The sequence below is a fragment of the Pelophylax lessonae genome, assembly GCF_965119305.1.
Source record: "Pelophylax lessonae genome assembly, chromosome: 11".
NCBI lineage: Eukaryota > Metazoa > Chordata > Amphibia > Anura > Ranidae > Pelophylax > Pelophylax lessonae.
Window position 1 is genome coordinate 8,339,806 of NC_138778.1, and position 18,234 is coordinate 8,358,039.

At 41.4% G+C, this 18,234-nt stretch overlaps 1 protein-coding gene across 2 annotated transcripts in view; it reads right to left on the bottom strand.

The window, feature by feature from the left end:
• Window positions 1-18,234, bottom strand: part of GCGR (glucagon receptor) — a 119,224-nt gene that overhangs the window by 82,381 nt on the left and 18,609 nt on the right. The window contains exon 1 of one of the 2 annotated variants that reach the window (XM_082272687.1): window positions 12,365-12,438. The exons of the other annotated variant lie outside the window; for it this stretch is intronic. The gene's annotated coding sequence lies outside the window, so the exon portion shown is untranslated. Of the gene's footprint in view, window positions 1-12,364; window positions 12,439-18,234 lie in introns of those variants that run through there. 2 annotated transcript variants of the gene reach the window in all.

The window sequence follows — 18,234 nt, forward strand, 5'->3', positions numbered from 1 at the left end:
GCACTAAACTGTTATCAAAAGTTAAAAATATTCAACGCAGAATTCATCCATAAGTAAGGAGTAACAGCTGAGAAATAACTAATCTCATTGTATCTCAACTGGGCTACAGCGGACATGAGATGAGGGCCAGTGATAGAAACAAGAACGCATTTTTGGGGATTTATTTTTGTAGCACCCTCCTAGGTAGGTTCTGGAGCAGAGGCCTTCAAACTATGGCCCTCCAGTTGTTCGGGAACTACAATTCCCATCATGCCTAATAATGTTTGTGCATGTCAGAGTTTTACAATACCTCATGGGATGTGTAGTTCTGTAACAGCTGGAAGGCCGTAGTTTGAGGATCCCTGTTCTAGAGAGAGAAAGTATAGTTTTGAATCCTGTCTGCTTACCAGAGGGATTGCAGGTAAATCTTTATTGTTTTCTTCCTACCAGAGAGCAGGATCTGCTAGTGAGGTCTGCTCAATATGCTCAGGTGCAACTCAGTCTGTCTGAAAAGTGTTTCACACTGGTCCAATAGGGTGCATGCTGGGATACTGTATAAATTGGTGCATGCTGGGATACTGTATAAATGCCAGTAGCACATGTTCTCAGGGTCTTTCAGCTGGAGGGAGGGGTTGGCTGCCTCCTCCTCTGTAGAAGTTGCCATGTGGCCTCAGGTGGTCAACCTGAGGTCCTAAAAAGAGCTAGAGAGGAACTGAACTCAGAGGTCCTGTAAAGCTGACTAGGAGGGGAGACACTAGAAGGATCTGTTTCTGCATACAGTGAGTACAGATCTGTGTCACGGGCCTGACCTGAGGGGGGCCCCGTGACATAGATCTGTATTCACTGTATGCAGAAACAGTGAGTACACAGTGAGTACAGATCTGTGTCACGGAGCCTGACCTGAGGGGGGCCACCCCTGCAGCTAGAGGAGTCAGTGGACGGGTGTCAGTAAAGGGGATGCTAGAGAGTGTCCTGAAGAAAAAAGTAGATCACTAAGTCTATTGCTGGAGAAGGAGCAAGGAGACTTAACCCTTTCCATACATAAGGCAGTATGGTTCAAGCAGTGTGTCTGCTCCCACAGGCAACCTGGTGAGACCAAGTGAGAGTTGTCCTTATCCAATGAACATAGTTCCAGTTGGAGTATCCCACTATTCCATTCTTCCATCCAAATTCCACAATAAATATTAAAAACCAATAACCCTGGACTGTTCGTTGAGTAACGAGCCATCAGTATGTGTGAACTGTCCCTAAGTGACCGTGTGCTGGTATTAAGAGAAAACCCAACAAGTCATCATACAGCAAACCCTAGGGGGACAGTGCTACATTTTTTGTTTTTTCTTTATAGGGTGGATGTACTTTGTAGAGGTGTTTGGAAACAGGTTGATAATCATTTAGGAGAGATGTCCTGTGAAGCACACCTCAAACCCAACGCAGGCTTATGTTAAATGAGAAATAGAATTAGTAGAGCGTTTCAGGAAATCCACCTCTACCACAAATATAAATTCTATCACAGCCACAGCATGCACAGAACCCCGTCATGTCTCTGCAAACTGCTTAATAAAAGGTCAACGCACCACAGATCGCCATATCTGTAGAATCAGACGCACACGTGGGCGTACGCCGTACAGTAAAGAGAAGCAGAAGGGGCTCTACAAAGCACACTTCCATAAAATAGCAACCGCAGCACGAAATAAAGACAAATATTTTACATTCAAATTCCATTTTTTAAACTACATCTAAGCCAGGATCTCAGCCCAGGAAGTAGATGGAGACACTTAATGATGCCTGGAAAATGATGGTGCTGTCCCTCTGAAGAGAAACACGGATGAAAGCGTTGTCAGGGAGAGTATGGTAATAAATACCTGCAGGTGTTAGAAATCACTTAGCAAATAAATAAATTGATTGAATGGTATGTCCATTTTGTTATTAAAAAAAAAAATATATAGATATACACCTTATTACTATTATTAGCACAAAGAGAGTGCAAATAAATAAATGGATTCAATGGTAGGTCAATTTTGTATAAAAAAATATATAATAATAATAATAAATATATATATATATATATATATATATATATATATATATATATATATATATATATATATATATATATATATATATATACACACACACACACACACACGCACACACACACACACACACACACATATATATATATATATATATATATATATATATATATACACATACATATACACACATATATACACACACACACACCTTATTACTATTATTAGCACAAAGACAGTATAACAGCACATGTGTAATAGGGGTCATGCACTAAAAATATGAATACATAATAAAGCGACGCATCTTCGAGATGTGAACAACGCCAGTGGGATTCAGCCATTTCAATAGGGACAGAATAAAGCTCTCAGCCGGGAACCAGAAATAATAAAATAATAAAGGGCAATGGCAGGATCACCGGGCAATTTTTTGCATACACTGAAGCGAAAAAAAAAAAAAAAAAGAGCAATTAGGAAGGTGCATTTTGGGGATTTTATTTTCAAGTGGATCTTTCCGTGGACGGTGAGGTTATAATGTCTATACTGATGTTGTTAATACTACTACTACCTCTACTGTTATATTATTGTTGTTATTATTCTACAAAAAAAAAAAAAAAAAATAGTGCAATGTCCCTCTGAAATATTATATATTGCTCAAATTCATAAACAAAATGTGTAAAAAAAAAAAAATTATATATATATATATATATATATACACGTTTTGTTTATGAATTTGAGTAATATATATTATTCCAGAGGCAAAGCGCACTATTTTTTTGTAGGATTTTTATACTTGCTCTGTGTCGGATGTTTATAGTCTACAGCAGTCCCTTTAGGGTGTATTCAATCAGACCCCACCCAGGGTGTACCGAGCGCAGGATATTTCCTTTGGTTTATTATTATTATTATTAATAAAAATAATAATAATAATGTTTTACCATTATCATAAAATTATATAATGAAAATATCATAAAATATAATAAAACAATTATAATATAATGTTTAATAATTAAAAGGACAACAGTAAGAGTCGGTTCACACTATGGCGACACCGCTTCGGGGCGACTTGAACAAGTCGTCGTGCACCGCGACTTCGGCGCGGCTTGCACTGACTTCACATAACGGAAGTCAATGCAAGTCGCTCCGACTTCGGCCAAAAGTAGTGCAGGAACCTTTTTCTAAGTCGGAGCGACTTGAGTCGCTCCTATTAGAATGGTTCCAATTGCACAGAATGGAGCGCGACTTGTCAGGTGACCAAGTTGCCTGACAAGTCGGAGTAGTGTGAACCGGCAGTTAAGCAATAGTATTATGAACAATAATAATAATAATAATAATGTGATATTATATTAGGTTATTATTAATAATAACATTGCTTTACAGTTATCCTATTAAACATTATAATTTTATTATTTTATGATATTTGTATTATATAATTATTATAATAGTAAACCATTTTTTTATTATTAACAATAATAAAACAATAATAGTATAACATTTTTTTTATTTTTTACTATTTTCATTTTTAATATTATTTCTCTTATTATTCATAATAATTATAATAATTAAAACATTATTTTATTATTAACAATAATAATAAAACAATAATAGTATAACATTATTATTTCTTATGTTTTACTATTTCTAATATTATTATTCTTATTATTTCTAATAATAATAAGTAAAACATTATTTTTTATTATTAACAATAATAATAATAAAACAATAATAGTATAACATTATTATTTCTTATGTTTTACTATTTTCATTTCTAATATTATTATTCTTATTATTTCTGATAATAATAAAAAAAAATGTTTTACTTATCAGAAATAATAAGAATAATAATTTTAAAATGAAAATAGTAAAACATAAGAAATAATAATAATGTTATACTATTATTGTTTTATTATTATTGTTAATAATAAAAATAATGTTTTACTTAACAATAATAATAAAACAATAATAGTATAACATTATTATTTCTTGTGTTTTACTATTTTCATTTCTAATATTATTAGAAATAATAAGAATAATTATAAGTAAAACATATTTTTTTATTATTAACAATAATAATAAAACAATAATATTATAACATTCTTATTTCTTATGTTTTACTATTTTCATTTTAATATTATTATTCTTATTATTCATAATAATAATAAATAATAACAACAAACAACAACAGTTTTTAAACTATGATCCTATTATTTTATTATTTTCATTATTAGCCTATGATCATTATTTATTATTATCGATTTCAAAGAATTAAAAATAGCTAGAAAATTTTTGGTGCATGTGAAGACTTCAGTAATTTTTTTTCTTAGAACAACATATTTTTGTCCCCCCAGTCTAGAGAGAAGTGACCGGCTTATCCAGGATTGCTGCCTCCAGCTACACCACTTCAGAGCCGGCATTTCACAATGCTGCTGATCTCAGACTCAAAAACTGATGACGGCGAATACATTTTCCACTCTGCAAAGTGTTGTACGTGCACAGGAGGCGCAACTGTATGCAGAGTCATGAGGCTCTCCACTTCCACCTTCCATTCCAAGGCAGAAGTTTCCCAATCTGACCCTGAAACCAGGACTGCTTTTCCCATAATGCCACTCGTGGACCAGTGCCTTGGGGGGCAGCACTAAGCATTTAATTTACAAACAGTGATCATTTTTTTTCTTATATTGCCTCCAATCCACCTTTAGGTGTTTGTGACTAAATTTAGTGGGCGAACTGCAAGGCATGTTGGAGGAGTCACAAGACTCCTTACAGTTCTGAAAACATGAAGCCATTTATCATTCCTCTGGTTTGCTGCCCTCTACAGCTGAAAAGTAGTCCTGGATTTAGCGGGGACCCCATGTTGTTACTATTAGCAGGTAATTTTTAGTAACATCATGGTCACATGATCATGGTATCACTGTGCTTGATTGGCCAGCAAACTCGCCTGACCTAAACCCCATAGAGAATCTGTGGGGAATTGTCAGGAGGAAGATGAGAGACACCAGACCCAACAATGCAGATGAGCTGAAGGCTGCTATCAAAGCAACCTGGACTTCCATAACACCTCAGCAGTGCCACAGGCTGATCCCCTCCATGCCACACCGCATTGATGCAGTAATTCATGCCAAAGGAGCCCCGACCAAGTATTGAGTGCATCCTATACTGTACATGGACAGACTTTTCACTAAGCCAACATTTCTGTATTAAAAATCTTTTTTTTTTATTGGTATTATGTAATATTCTAATTTTCTGAGATACAGAATTTTAGGGTGTCACTCGCTGTAAGCCATAATCATCAAAATTAAAAAGAAAGAAATGCTTGAAATATATCACTCTGTAACACATACAGGGCCGCTGATAGGGGGGAGGGAACCACCAGTCCTCCTGTAGGGGGCCCGGGCACACTGGGGGGGCCCCAAGAGCACAGGGAATCGGTGCGGTTGGGAGGAGGGGCAATTACAGAAGGAAGCCCTGTGTGGCTCTCTGTAGCCAGTTTCTCCCCCTCCTGCCAGCTTTCAGCTGCTGCAGGGAGAGACACAGACACAGGGCATCATTCCTGTAATTACTTCTCTGACACCGATCCCCCTCCCTGTTCTGCCTGCTTGTGATCCCCCCTCCCCCAGCGCTGCAGGCTTTCCTGTAAAAATATAACAAATTGTAAAAAAAAAATAAAAAGATTTAAAAAAAAAAAACACAATTAAAACATTGTAATAAATTAATTTTAAAAAAATTGTAAAATAAAATAATTGTAAACATTTTAAAAAAAATTATAATTTATTTAAAAAATGTTTACAGTTATTTTACAATTTTTTTTAAATTAAGTTTAAGTTTATTACAATGTTTAAGTGTTTGTAAAAAAAAAAAACAAAACACTTAAACGTGTATTAATTTAAAAATAAATTGTAAAATAAAATAATTGTAAACATTTTTATAATAAATTATATTTTAAAAATGTTTACAATTATTTTATTTTACAATTTTTTTTTAAATTAAGTTTATTACAATGTTTAAGTGTTTGTAAAAGAAAAAAAAAAAAAACACTTAAACGTGTATTAATTTAAAAATAAATTGTAAAATAAAATAATTGTAAAACATTTTTATAATAAATTATATTTTAAAAATGTTTACAATTATTTTATTTTACAATTTTTTTTTAAATTAAGTTTATTACAATGTTTAAGTGTTTGTAAAAAAAAAAAAAAAAACACTTAAACGTGTATTAATTTAAAAATAAATTGTAAAATAAAATAATTGTAAACATTTTTAAAATAAATAATAATTTATTTATTTTTTTAATGTAAAAACAATTAAAAAGGGCTAAGGCCCCGTTCACATAGGGGCGACGCTACTTGGAGGTCGCGGTGCGAGCAGCGCGCCGCGACCTCGGAGCGGCCGCCACGGACTTCATAACATTGAAGTCTATGGCGGTCGCCTCCTGGTCGTCCCAAAGAAGCTCCGGACCCTTTTTCTAAGTCGGAGCGACTTGTGTCGCTCCTATTAGAACGGGTCCGCAGCTTCCCTATGGGAGGCGACCTGCGGCGACCTGTGAGGCGACCAGGTCGCCCTAGTGTGAACCGGCACAGTGTATTTTTAGTGAAAATATTGACTTGATATATTCGGGGGGGGGGGGGGCCTGCCAGGTAGGCTGTATGGGGCCCCGTGATTTCTAACAGCAGCCCTGAACACATCTATATAAAATATGCGAGTTTCACTTTTTGAATTGAATTACTGTAATAAACTTATTGATGATATTCTGATTCTATGAGATGAATCTGTATGAATGCGGAGCTTCTCAGAGAAGTTCTTTGGTAGTAATTTTGCAAAAAAGGAACAACTTAAAAAAAAAACAATAGCAAAGCATTGCTAAAACAAACACAACGATGACAGCTCTATCCTGTTCCATGACGTCATTCATCCACATGGTGGCCTCCATGTTGGAAATGAACCCTTCATGATAGAATTACAGGAGCCCCCATAGATGACCTCCTACTGCATGGGATAGCTGCTGGCTGACCCCCGACCTCCATACTGCCAGAGTCCCCGGCCATAAATGCCAGTTGAGAAAATCAGAAAGAAGTCATTATCTGCATGCGTGTTCCAGGGTCAGCGATTCAAGATATTGAAGCCGTTGGATCAGCATGACAACCAGACAACTAAACCAAAGGCTGGGAGAAAACTTATTTTGAATTTTTGTTTAGGTTTTTCAGTACAGTAGACTTTAAGTTCCTATTCACACATCCCTGCAAATCCACTGAGGGTTCCCGCATCGCACCCGACTCGCAGGCAGGTCACACTGCCATATGCGAATCGCTGGGGGTGTCAATACAAAGTTAACGACACCTCCTGATTAGTTCGCAGTGACAACTGTCAGTTCGGACAGGAATCGGATCGCATTAGGTGTGAACACCCATGTGATCCGATTTTGGCGTGGACCCAAAAAAAGTTCCTGTGCGAGTTGTGTCCGAATCCGATGCAAATTCAGCCATAGAATCAGACATTGCGTGTAATTTTCAGAGCAGTGCGATCCGAATCACAAGTGATGTCTGCTGACATCGCATATATGTGAACCGGGACTAAGGCTTAACTCTGGACCTAAGAGTCCATTCAGACTAGCGCGACTTGTCAGACGACTTGGTCGCCTGACAAGTCGCGGTCGGTCGCTCGCCATTGAATAGTACAGGAGCCGTTCTAATAGGAGCGACACAAGTCGCTCCGACTTAGAAAAAGGGTCCTGTACTACTTTGGGGCGACCTGGAGGCGACTTGCATTGACTTCAATGATATGAAGTCCGTGCAAGTCGCGCCGAAGTCGCCCCACAAAGTCGTGTCGCGCCAGTCTGAATGGGCTGTAAAAAAATTCATAACGGAAAAACAATAATATTATTATATTTATTATTATTATTATTATTAACCAGTTGAAGACCGGGCTTTTTCTGGCATTTTTTGTTTACAAGTTTAAATCAGTTTTTTTTTTTTTTGCTAGAAAATTACTTATAACCCCCAAACATTATTTACATGTTTTGTTTAGTAGAGACCCATAGGCAATAAAGGAAGATTGTTGCAATTTTTTAGATCACACGGTATTTGCGCAAACACAATTTAAAAAGAAAAAATACACTTTAACCACTTCTGGACCAGAAGGATTTGCCCCCTTAGTGACCAGGCCATGTTTTGTGATTCGGCACTGCGTTCGTTTTAACGGACAATTGCACGGTCGTGCGACGCTGTACCCCAAAAAAACGTTCCCCCCCCCCCCCCACAAATAGAGATTTCTTTTGGTGGCATTTGATCACCTGTGTGATTTTCTTTTTTTTTTTGCGCTAAAAACAAAAAAAAGAGCCACAATTCTAAAAAAATATATATATTTTTTTCACACTCTGCTATACAACGTTCCCCATAAAAAAATTAAAATTTTTTTTTAACATTTTAGGCCAATTTGTTTTCCGCTACCAATTTTTTTTTTTTTTTTTTTAACCAAAAATCGCAATAAGCGTATTTTGATTGGTTTGCGCAAAATTTATCGCATTTACTAACTACGGAAAAGATTTATGTAATTTTTATGGTTTCGTTTTTTTTTTTACTAGTAATGACTGCGATCTGCAATTTTTAGCGGGACTGTGACATTGCGGCGGACAGATCGGACTCCTAACTGACATTTTTGACACTTTTGGAGGGACCTGTGACATTACTACAGTAATCAGTGCTAAAAATATTCACTGTTACTGTAATAATGACACTGGCAGGGAAGGGGTTAACCCAGGGGCGATCAAAGGATTAATTGTATGTCTAGGGGGTGTTTTCTAACTGTGTGGGGGATGGAATTATGGAATCAATACAGAGACCTGTGTTCCTAAATAGGAGGATCACAGGCACTCTGTGCTGATTCCAGAGAGAATAACGGTCTGCTTTACAACAGCAGACCACCGTTCTCTCTCCATGGGGAGCAATCGTGGCCGCCGGCCCCGCAGATCAGCTTCCCCGCTGGCAAATGGGCGCGCGCCTCTAGGATCGCAACCGCGAAGCTCCGTACAGAGACAGAGGGAATTTGTTTCTAAAGTGCTGCATTTGTAAATTTTATAAGCCAGTATAAAAGGAACCAGGGCCGGTGCTTCCACTAGGCAAACTAGGCAGCCGCCTAGGGCGCATTGCCACCTAGGGGCGCAGCCACGAGTCGGCACTCTCCTTTATTAATGATCCCTGTGAGCTGAGGGGAGGGGCAGCAGTGGGGGAGGAAGATGCTAGGTGTCTGGGGCAGTGGCGGAACTACCAAGCCTTGGCTTTCCACCAATATTGGGGGAGCCCCAAGACGCAGGAAGGGAGCCCACCGGAGTGCTGCCTGCATGATGATCCTCTTCGGCTGGAGCTGTGGTGAGCACTGTGGTCCAGGAGAGGAGTGTCCTAGGAAAAGGAATCACAGTGAAGGAGGACAGAGCGCGGGCCACTCTCTTCATACAGCTCAGTGAGCATCCCCAGAGCAGGGGATCGGGGTCCCTGGGTGTGACATGGAGGATCCCTGGTGTGAAAGGGAATCGGGGTCACCAGGTGTGTCATGGGGAATCGGAGTCACCAGGTGTGTCATGGGGGATAGGGGTCACCGGGTGTAACAGGGATTCAGGGTCACCAGGTGTGCCATGAGGAATTGGGGTTCCTGGGTGTGCCATAGGAGATTGAGGTCCCCAGGTGTGACATGGAGGAACATCAGGGTCCCCAGGTGTGACATGGAGGAACATCAGGGTCTCTCTGGGGTATGACATGGAGGAACATCAGGGTCTCTCTGGGGTATGACATGGAGGAACATCAGGGTCTCTCTGGGGTATGACATGGAGGAACATCAGGGACCCCTGGTGTGACATATAGGAACATTGGGGTCACTGGGTATGACAGCATGACATGGAGGAACACAGGGGTTCCCTGGTTGTGGCATAGAGGAACATCGGGGTCAGTGGGTATGACAGCAAGACATGAAGGAATATTGGGGTCCCAGAATGTGACATGGAAAAACATCAGGGTCCCTGGGTGTGACATAGAATGACATCAGGGTCCCCAGGTGTGACATGGAGGAATATGGGGGTCACTGGGTACGACAGCATAACATGGAGGAACCATCAGATCAGGGTCACTGGGTATGACATAGAGAAGTTTTTAACCCCTACCGTTTTTTTTGGGGGGGGGGGGGGCGCAAGTAGCTGGTCTTGCCTAGGGCGTAAAATAGTCTAGCACCGACCCTTAAAGGAATAGTAGTGGTTTAAAAAAAAAAAAAAAAAAAAAAAAACTTGTTGGTTCAACCAATAAACTTTTTGTATAATTCTCCTTTAAGGGGGCGTGATGGGGGTGTATCCTATGCCTAGATACTTTTACTAATCAGTATCCCTCATTCCCATCTCGAAATGTTGGGAGGTGTGCATAGTATAAGCACCTCCCCCACAGTAACCAAACACATTTTCTAGCACACATTCCACCCTTCGATCGTGCCTGGTGTTAACCCCGTCCCTGCCAGTGTCATTAGTACAGTGACAGTGCATATTTTTAGCACTGATGTATTAGTGTAACTGGTCCCCAAAAAAAATTGTCAAATATGTCAGTTAGTGTCTGATTTGTCCGCCGCAATTAGTCACTGATCGCTGCCAATACTAGTAAAAAAATATATAAAAATTAAAAAATTCCATAAAAATACCCCCTAGTTTGTAGACGCAATAACTTTTGCTCAAACCAATCAATATTCACTTTCTTTTTTCTTGGATATAATTGTTTAGGATGTGGGTCTAGGACTCACACAGAGTTGATATTTGTTGCTATTTATCAATCAATATAAACTTATTGGGATTTTTTTTTTTACCAAAAGTATGTAGCAGAAATTGATGAAGAAATCTGAGGTTTTACATTTTTTTTTCTGAATGGGTTTTAGAGCCGGTTCTTACATATGGGATGTCAGACATCGCATGTGATTCAGAGTGCACTGCTCTTGCAAATCACATGCGATGTCTGTGCACTGCGAATTCAGCCACACAGATTATATTGCTGTATTCGCATCGCATTCAGTCCACACTCGCACAGGACCAAACCAGAATCGGATTGGATGGGTGTTTGTACCTATGCGAGCTGATTCATGTCTGAACTGACAGTTTGCACTGCGATATTCGAACTGATCTGGGGGTGTCGTTAACTTTGTATTGACACCCTAAGCAATTTGCATATGGCAGTGTGAACTGCCTGCGAGTCGGGTGCGACGCGAGATTTGCAGGGTTCCCGCATTGCATATATGTGTGAAGTGGCACTTAAAGTGGTAAGTAAAAAATACTTTTTTTTTTTTTTTTTTCAAAAGTGTCAAAAATGTCAGTTAGGGGTCCGATCTGTCCACTGTAATGTCGCAGTCCCGCAAAAAAAAAAAAAAAAAAATCGCAGATCGCTGCCATTACTAATAAAAATAAAATAAAAGTGACATAAATCTTTCCCCTAGTTTGTAGACGCGATAACGTTTGCACAAACCAATCAATATACACTTATTGGGATTTTTTTTTTTTTTTACCCAAAATATGTAGCAGAATACAAAATTGGCCCAAAATGATGAAAAAAATTGATTTTTAAATTTTTTATTGGGACTGTATATATATATATATATATATAGCAGAATGTGAAAATTGTTTTTTTTTTTTTTCAAAATTGTCGCTCTTTTTTTTTTTTTTTTTTTTTAATATAAATAATATAAATATATAAATAATATATAAATATAAATAATAATATAAATAATATATAAATAATAATATAAATATAAATAATAATATATAAATAATATAGAAAATAAAAACCGCACAGGTGATTAAATACCACCAAAAGAAAGCTCTATTTGTGGGGGGAGGACATACATTTTATTTGGGTACAGTGGCGCACGACTGCGCAATTGTCAGTTAAAATAACGCAGTGCCGTATTGCAAAAAATGGCCTGGTCATAAAGTGGGGGGGGGGGGTGAAATTTTCCGGAGGGCAAGTGGTTAATAGGCTGTCCTACATGCCAAAATCTAACTAAAGTTTGCGCCACACCAACCCCATGGTACTCTGCTGCTGTGCATATTGGTGCACATTGGGGTGCAATTAGGGACGCCGCTGCACTTCTACAAAAGGGATTTTCTTTTTTTTTGTGCATTAGGGGGACGTGCGCTATTTTGCGTGCATTCCTGCCTCGCACAAGTGTGAACTGAGCCTTACAGCAAAACAAGAAGAAAAAAAAGTACAAGTGAGAAAATGAGAGCGTGTGAGCCGTTCCTTCTGCATCATAGAAAATTAATGTTTGACCGGAGGGCCGCCGACCAGGCGTACTATGAAGCAATCTCTATAGGAAGCAATGTATATGTAGAGTTTCCATACCGGCCTGTCCTGCACAGACGCGTGCCCGCTCCTTCCCATTCTGCAGCCATTAGGCGATTAGTAACCTGCAGATCATTGCACAACCCAGGAAATGCTCACCTAACGACACGCATTATAAATTAACAAAGTCCAAAGCAGTGATGGCATGGAATTCAGCCGAGCCGATATCCGGGGAAACAAGCTCTGCGCGACGTTTCAAAACTTCAGGAGAGAATCGGGTCTCTGGATAGCGAGTTCGTTGCTGCGTGAGCGGTGGCGTAGTACAACCGTATAGACAGGGGACAGATTCACATGGGCAGCAGCGTCTAATACCCTCTAGAAAAAAAAAAGGATTCGCAGCGAATCACTTTTTTTAGGCTGCGTTCACACCTCTGCATGTTGAGAGTGTACACAAAATTGTGCGTCTTTCTGATATGCAGAAAAATTATTAATATACAGGATTTACAGTATCTCACAAAAGTAAGTACACCCCTCACATTTTTGTAAATATTTTATTCTATCTTTTCATGTGACAACACTGAAGAAATGACACTTTGCTACAATGTAAAGTAGTGAGTGTACAGCTTGTATAAGGCTCGGTTCACACTTATGCGATGCGGGAAGGCTGCAAATTCGCAGCCTGTTCCCGCACAGCAAACGCACCCTTGGCAGTTCACACTGCCATATGCGATATGCTGGGGGTGTCAATGTAATGTTAACGACACCCCCAGTTTGATCGCATATCGCAGTGCGATCTTACAGTTCGCACAGGATCGGATCGCACAAGTGAGAACCAGAGTCCTGATACGGCTCGAAAAAAGGGTCCTGTGCGACTTTACTGCGGGTGCAGTGCGAATTTAGCCATACAAAGTGTATGGCTGAATTCGCACCGCACACCCGATCGCATGTAATGAAGGAGCAGCGCGCTCCGATATTACATGCGATCGCCGCAGCCGCACTAGTGTGAACCGGCACTAACAGTGTAAATTTGCTGTCCCCTCAAAATAACTCAACACACAGCCATTAATGTCTAAACCGCTGGCAACAAAAGTGAAAATGTCCAAATTGGGTCCAAAGTGTCAATATTTTGTGTGGCCACCATTATTTTCCAGCACTACCTTAACCCTCTTGGGCATGGAGTTCACCAGAGCTTCACAGGTTGTCACTGGAGTCCTCTTCCACTCCTCCATGATGACATCACAGAGCTGGTGGATGTTAGAGACCTTGCGCTCCTCCACCTTCTGTTTGAGGATCCCCACAGATACTCAATAGGGTTTAGGTCTGGAGACATGCTTGGCCATCCATCACCTTTACCCTCAGCTTCTTTAGCAAGGCAGTGGTCGTCTTGGAGATGTGTTTGGGGTCGTTATGTTGGAATATTTCCCTGGGGCCCAGTCTCTGAAGGGAGGGGATCATGCTCTGCTTCAGTATGTCACAGTACATGTTGGCATTCATGGTTCCCTCAATGAACTGTAGCTCCCCAGTGCCAGCAGCACTCATGCAGCCCCAGACCATGACACTTCCACCACCATTGCTTGACTGTAGGCAAGACACACTTGTCTTTGTACTCCTCACCTGGTTGCCACCAAACACGCTTCACACCATCTGAACCAAATAAGTTTATCTTGGTCTCATCAGACCACAGGACATGGTTCCAGTAATCCATGTTCTTAGTCTGCTTGTCTTCAGCAAACTGTTTTGTGGGCTTTCTTGTGCATCATCTTTAGAAGAGTCTTCCATCTGGGATGACAGCCATGCAGACCAATTTGATGCAGTGTGCGGCGTATGGTCTGAGCACTGACAGGCTGACCCCCCACCTCTTCAACCTCTGCAGCAATGCTGGCAGCACTCATATGTCTATTTCCCAAAGACAACCTCTGGATATGACGCTGAGCATGTGCTCTCAACTTCTTTGGTCGACCATGGCGAGGTCTGTTCTGAGTGGAACCTGTCCTGGCAAACCGCTGTATGGTCTTGGCCACCGTGCTGCAGCTCAGTTTCAGGGTCTTGGCAATCTTCTTATAGCCTAGGCCATCTTTATGTAGAGCAACCATTCTTTTTTTTCAGATCCTCAGGGAGTTCTTTGCCATGAGGTGCCATGTTGAACTTCCAGTGACCAGTATTAGAGAGTGAGAGCGATAACACCAAATTTAAACACACCTGCTCCCCATTCACACCTGAGACCTTGCAACACTAACGAGTCACATGACACCGGGGAGGGAAAATGGCCAATTGGGCCCAATTTGGACAGTATCACTTAGGGGTGTACTCACTTTTGTTGCCAGCGGTTTAGACATTAAGGTCTGTGTGCTGAGTTAATTTGAGGGGACAGCTAATTTACACTGTTATACAAGCTTTACACTCACTACTTTACATTGTAGCAAAGTGTCATTTCTTCAGTGTAGTCACATGAAAAGATAGAATAAAATATTTATAAAAAATGTGAGGATGTACTTACTTTAGTGAGATACTGTATATCACCTCATGGCTTGCAGTCCTTTGCCCTTGTGTTTGTGCTCCAAGGTGCATCTCTGGTAGCAGTCTTCTGTACTCTGTGTTCCTCTGTGTATGACCTGGCTTGGCTGACGACTTTCCTGGCTCTTGATTCCGGATCGGCAGATGACCCACCTCTGGACTCGACCCTGGCTTAGATGACTATCCTCTTCTGGACTAGACCCCGGCTGCTTCTCTGGCCGCTGGTGGCCAGGTAAACAAAGGGGCGAAACTGAAGTGAAAAATTCTCTGTAAACCTGGAAATGGGGGGGGGGGGGGACGAGTGAGGGGAAGGACAAACCGTTCCTCTCCCCCTGTACAGGGCAGCCATCGCCACATCGCTCCGGTCCCTCTGCGATAGGACCGGAGAGCCTGGCAGAGGTGGTGGAAGGGGGGGAGGGGTGGTACCCCATTCTGCCACCTGCAGAAGTGATTGAGTGGCTAATTAGCTACTCAGATCACTTCTGCTTTGTAGGGAAATGCCTCTTGAAAATAACGGTACCGGGATGATGCCTGTAGGTGCACCCACCATCCCAGTATAACAACTGAAACCCAAGGACGTACGGGCACGTCCTTGGGTGGGAAGTGGTTAACCACATCCCTTAAGCCCCTCCCTCCAGGCCACGCCCACATCTTACCAAAGCACGGTACGAGCGCCGCAGCTCTTGTCCCTCCTCCAGTGTTCCTCATTCTGAAGTTCAAATGTTGGGAGGTATGGCGAACCCCTTCCTTCCCGGCGTCATTAGTACAGTGACAGTGCAGATTATTAGCACTGACCACTGTAATATTGTCACTAGTGATGTCAGCAGCAGTCAGTTCCCCACAGTGTCAGTTAGTGTCAGATTGCTCCGCCACATCGCAGTCCCATTATAAGTTGCTGATCACCGCCATTACTAGTATGGTTATTACGCCCTCTGTGCACTCATCTGAAAGAGGCACAAGACAAGGGGAAGACATCTGTTGCTCATAGCAACCAGACACTTCAGCTATAACCTGTATTAGAAAAATATCAGACTTTGCAAAGCACAGTAATCCATAGCAACAAAGCAGATCTCAGAGTACCACAGTCAGATGGCTTCTAATTGGTTGCTCCACTAGCAGCATGTTTAATGAGTTCTACAGTAACCCATGCTTTGGGTGCATTCTCCAGCCGAAGAGATGCAAACCTAGCCATTTCCATCCTCCCACTGCCGCCACTCTGGCAGATCCCGGGCCCCTCTGACATCTGCTCCATTCCCATGCAGGTGACTGGGTGAAACCATCTACAATTAGGACACCGCAGTCCCCCTCCCCCACCAGACACACTGGGACTGCAGGCACCATTCATATAGAAATAACCCAAAAACCTGTGTTAAGTGAGCGATAAAACGGCCTCAGCTGCTAACACAAAAAGGAGAATATATAACCTTCTAAATAATAAATACAACAATTGTGTGCAGTGCTAAAACAATATGAATAATATCAATAGTGCTGTGCTTGGGAACTAAATAAAGGTCCAAAAGGTGCAAAAAATTTCAAATTCCAAAAAATTTGTAATAAAAGTGTCCGTCGTGCATATAGAGCGTCAAAACACTCACCAGATGTAATGTTAAATATTGCAGTAAAAATAGTTACACCACGAGTGAATAATAATCTTGAAAAGGTGCTCCGCCTTCACCATATGTATGCACCAGAAATCGCATATCAATGAGCCTGAACAACAATCCAAACGAGGGCTAGAAAGCCGGCCTGGTCAGTGGGACCACCCCTTGGGTCGCCGTGCGCTGGGTATGCTGTATAAATGCTCACCAAGTGGAGCCAGAAATGCTGATATAGTGTAGTATTATATTTAAAAAGTATTAAAAATACATGGACAGTATCTCCCAAATATGAGTACACCCCTCCCATTTTTGTAAATCTTTTATTCTATCTTTTCATGTGCCAACACTGAAGAAATGACACTTTGCTACAATGTAAAGTAGTGAGTGTACAGCTTGTATAACAGTGTAAATTTGCTGTCCCCTCAAAATAACTCAACACACAGCCATTAATGTCTAAACCGCTGGCAACAAAAGTGAGTACACCCCTAAGTGAAAATGTCCAAATTGTGTCCAATTAGCCATTGTCCCCTCCCCGGTGTCATGTGACCCTAACAAATCTGTCGAGTTGCAGGTTGAGGGGGATATCAGCTCAGGGGTGGCAGAGCTGGAGCATGCACCCTCCCCCAGCTGCCAGGGGAGGGACGGCTCCAGGAAGAAGGGGGGCCGTAACTCAGGAAAGGTTAGAAAGGTTGTGGTAGTGGGGGACTCAATTATCAAGAGGACAGAGAGGGAAATCTGTAAAAAAGATCTCGTGAACCGAACAGTTTGCTGTTTACCGGGCGCCCGAGTTCGGCACATCGCAGATCTGGCAGACAGATTGTTGTGCGGGGCTGGGGATGACCCAGCGGTCATGGTGCACGTGGGCACTAATGACAAAGTTAAAGGTAGGTGGAGGATCCTTAAGAACGATTTCAGGGACTTAGGTAATAGATTGAGGAAAAGGACCTCCAAGGTGGTTTTCTCTGAAATACTGCCTGTACCTCGAGCCACACAAGAGAGGCAGAAGGAGATTAGGGAACTTAACAAGTGGCTGAGGAATTGGTGTAGGAAGGAGGGGTTTGGGTTCCTGGAGAACTGGGCTGACTTCTCAGTCGGCTACCGGCTCTTTAGTAAGGATGGGCTGCACCTTAATGGGGACGGTACAGCTCTTTTGGGGAGAAAGATGGCCACCAAGTTGGAGGGGCTTTTAAACTAGGAGACGGGGGGGAGGGCTCAGAAGTAGAGTCAGTCAGGAGGAAGCAGAGGACTGAAGGCAGCTGTAGTGTCAGCAGCGACAGTAGGTCCACAAGGTCAATTGGCAGGTCTGTGCGGGAGAACCTCAGACCAAACAGGAATAAACATAACCGCCAATTGCGCTTAACTTCCTTAAAACTAAGAGGTGTATATGCTAATGCCAGGAGCCTAGCTAATAAAATGGATGAGTTGGAAATGTTAGTACATGAGGAGGACATAGACCTTGTGGGAATAACAGAGACTTGGTTCGACCCCTCACATGACTGGCTGGCCAATATCCAAGGGTATTCGGTGTACCGGAAGGACAGGGTAGGAAAAAGAGGGGGAGGGGTATGTCTCTATGTCAAGAACAATATAAAGGTGACAGAAAGGAGTGACATTACGGATGGGATGAGCATGGATTTAGAATCTGTGTGGGTTGAACTCCATAGGGAAGGAGAAAAGGGGAAATTAATTGTGGGGGTGTGCTATAGGCCACCTAACCAAGGGGAGGAGGTAGAGCTGGAATTTTTAGCACTAATGGGTAAAGTGGCAAAATTGGGATCAGTCATCGTATTGGGGGGACTTCAATTACCCCGACATTGA